Below are 3,924 nucleotides of genomic sequence, written 5' to 3'. Positions count from 1 at the left end.
TTTGATTTCTTGACTGCTGCTTCCATGAGTGTTGATAGTTGATCCAAGAAGAATGAAGTCCTTGACAACTTCAATCTTTTTTCCATTGATAAGAATGTTGTTTATTGGAACAGTTGTGAGGATTTTTGTTTTCTTTACATTGAGATGCAATATAGGAACTCATGATAGAGCTATCTAATCTAGACTTGGGGGATCCGAAAAGGTTTCTTGGAAGAAACAACATCTAAACTGAGACTAAATAACAAGGTAGCAAGCATCTGGTTTAGGCTTCATCTTACTTATAATGTCCAAACCTGGGCAAGTTTAACTGGATCTTTCACCTATTTACCTTACTTCAAGGGTACCTCCCCTGCTCTGCCCTCTTGCTTCACCCTCTATATGTCATTTGGAATGAGTTCCTCCAAGAATATCAACTGATTTTAATACTTATTTGAGTCAAATAGATTTAGAAAGATAAGTACGTAGCAACAGAAATAATCCTGGATCTGGTGATTGAGAAACAAAAACCCAGACTTCTTGACAACTTCTCACCAGTTCGTGGAATTTTTCTACAAAAGTCTCGTTAAATGGGGTAGATAAGAGAACATTGAAATTCTAGTCCTGGGTCTGCCACTGAGTGTCTGTATGACCATGTGCCTGTTCCTTTTCTTTCTTTCTTTTTTTTTTTCTTTCTTTCTTTCTTTCTTTCTTTCTTTCTTTCTTTCTTTCTTTCTAACAGACTGCTATGCAAGTATCATAGCAATTTAAAAGTTGGGCAGCACATCAACACTGAATCAATCAGTGCTCAGATTAATTAAATTTACCAAGGCAAAGGGCTGAGCTATAACAATTGTGAGGATGTCTCAGAACCAGGCAGTATTTCATTCTGTTGTGCATAGGATTGCTATGAGTCAGAACCATCTGAATGACACCTAACAACAACAAGACTATTTTTTATAATTTTATCAGAAAAATCAAGAAGATTTTTGTCTGATGATTATGTCTCAATAGATTAATTGTCTAAGAGATCATTATGTGCTTGAACATTATCAAGGGTTGAATAGGAACCTTACTAAGACAATCGTAAGATTAGTGAGCCATGGTTGCAAGACCTGTGGAGTCCTGTAAACAGGAATGACCATTAATCTTCTATTGTTTTCTGAAAGATAAAAGTGCAATTGTTTCAGTGAGCCTGATCACCTAAAACCTCGTAAAACTATGTGAAACCAAACAACCGATTGCTAAAGGTTTGATATAGTTCAAGTTTTGATATAGTTCAAGCTTTAAAAATTATATGTTTAAAATTATATGATACATAGGTCTCTAATATTTAATAAGATAGCTTTTACTGTGGTGTGTATGAGAACTCTTTTTTCATAAAGTAAATATTATCATTTTATTTCACACCTTATTCCCAGATGGGATAACATCCACAGATATTGAAAACTAAAACATTGTCATCGAATTGATTCCAACTAACCTTATGGGAAGGTAGATCTACCCTATAAGGTTTCCAAGGTTGTAATTTTTTTTTTTTAATTACCTCTTAACAGATCAAACAGTGGTGGGGTTCAAAAATAGAATGTGCTTTCTCAACCTACTTCACAGAATAAAGTCAACAGGAGAAGGGTCTTCCAAAATTGGTATTATCCTTTAAAAAAAAAAAAATTTTGTGTGCATAATTTGGGTGAAAGTTTACAGGACACTGGTTTTCCATTCAACAGTTCATACACATTTTGTTTTGTGACAGTGATTGCAATCCCCACAAGGTAACAGCAAGATTTCTTTCCTACACATGGATGAGGAATGCTTCCATCGTGTCCTACAGATTTTTATTGAACAAAGCAAATCAGATCTCCAGAGGCAACCAATATGGGCACACAAGGACTGTTTCATATTCTCAAACTTGCCAATGCCAAGTTTATATTCCTATCTTAGTAAGTGGCTTTTCGTGAGGAGCTTCTGCAATGAATTATTTGACATGGCTCTTCTAGCCATGGTCACTGCAATTCCTGCCAAATTACTGGGCAGAGCTATGCAAATGTGAGGTGTTTGTGGCCCACCAAAGGGACTGGATGGAATCCTAGCATGTCACTGAGAATAAGCACTGGACTGTGAACTGCAATGTCAGCAGTTCAAATCTATCAGCCACTCCTTGAAACCTTATACATGTCAGAACCAACTTGATAGCACTTAACAACAACACAACAAGAGGATTGGATAGCTTCTACCATGTGGGATAGGACCAGGCAAGTATGGAACTTTAATGTGGAGATTAGTAGTTTTGCTACCCTGCTACGTTTAAAATGAATCATCTCAGAAGCAAAAAGAGGGGATTCATTGCCATAAAGAAAAAAGGGTCAGAAGTGAATTGCATTCTTTTGATCCCACGATCCCTGCATGTTGAACCTTCTCAATCCAGGAGACAGAGATCTATGACACTAGAGGCAGCAAGAGACAAGGCAGAGACATAGCAGAAATGTTATGGCAACAAAGAACAAGAGCACAAGGCATAGTAATGGACTTCCTGGTCCATGGAATGAGAAAGCTAAGTGCCTTCAGGCAAGAGGCTTGCTTGTGGAGTGAGGTGCCTATTTTGCATTTATCTAGGAAGCCAAGTTTGCCAACCCACAGAGCTAGAGCTAAGTGCCTTAGAACTTGGCTTACTGGTAGAGTAGAGTGCCTTTTGGGCATGTATTGGCAGTGCTAAAAGAACTTGGTAACACTGCCCAAGCGGGTTAGAAGCCAAGGGACTGAGTGGCTGAAAGGCAGATGACCAGCGAGAGGAGGTACTAGCTTGTCTGCAGACGTGGCTGAGAAGAAACTGTCCTGGCTGAAGAACTGCATCCTGAGCGTCTCTGATCCTGAATTGTAACCTGTTAACATCCCTAATAAACCTCATAATTGTGAGTATTGTCTGTGAGTTCTGTGTGGCCATTGCAATGAATTATTTAACCTAAAAGAGAAGTCGAGAGTGTCTTGGGAAGAATGGTTGATGTCTGATTTGGTAAAGAAAGTTGGAGGGTGGAGGCATGTCTAACTACTGCCTCATAGGAATCGGCCTTAGGCTGATGCTGAGGTTGAGTTTCATTCTCCGTCCCCCTTGTGAAGTCAGAGGTCAGACACCACCCCCATACCATTTTTACAGTTGGCATCAGAAGTGGGATTCATTGCAATGACTCCAGATTCATGGAAGTGTGGGACTTTGTGAGAAAGAACAAAGGGGCATGGGAAGTAAACCATTTGATCCTTTGATGGTTACTTTGTTTGCTGTTATCTGTAATGCTTATACTGTAGCTGAAGGGAAGTAACTCACTATGGAGTGGCCAGATAATCAAGATGACTGATGGGGCCTAAGGTCTAATGGACCCACCCTGCCAGAGGCCCAAAGCCATATGCACATGAAGGAGAGATATTTTGTTTCTAACTTAGACTAAGCAAAAGCCTGCAGTAAAGTAGACCCATTCTCAGGTCCATGCCCTGATACTATGTGCAACTGAAGCTGTTACCAGGTTGGGCTACAGAAGACTAGAGAATCATGAAATATAGTATAAAAGAAATTTATTAGAAAAAGAATACCTGCAAAGGAGACATGCCATAGACAGCAGCACCTCGTCCCACTCACAACCTGACATGTATTTATAGGGAGAGGTTTTCCTACAATAGTGGTTGTTTCTATTTCAAAAAGGAGGTGGGCTTTCCTGTTTGTGTAGTTCTGCTTTCATGTATCACTTCCGTCTCTCCCTTTTCCCATGCTGTGCACATCTGGTGTCTATGACGGAGTCTAAGGTTTCAAGATGGATTCCATTGCGGAGATGTCTGGGATACTTGACAACCAATTTTTGCACCTGTGCTGAAAGCTGGTTAAGAGGAAGGTTAATGTGTAGCTGATGGCTAACAACCCCAATGAACAGTTGAATAGGGTGGGAAGACTCACAAGTCCCT

Source organism: Chrysochloris asiatica, unplaced genomic scaffold (genome assembly GCF_000296735.1).
Source record: "Chrysochloris asiatica unplaced genomic scaffold, ChrAsi1.0 scaffold00033, whole genome shotgun sequence".
Classification (NCBI taxonomy): Eukaryota; Metazoa; Chordata; class Mammalia; order Afrosoricida; family Chrysochloridae; genus Chrysochloris; species Chrysochloris asiatica.
The sequence above is the reverse complement of the archived record's forward strand: the minus strand, read 5'-3'. Positions refer to the sequence as shown.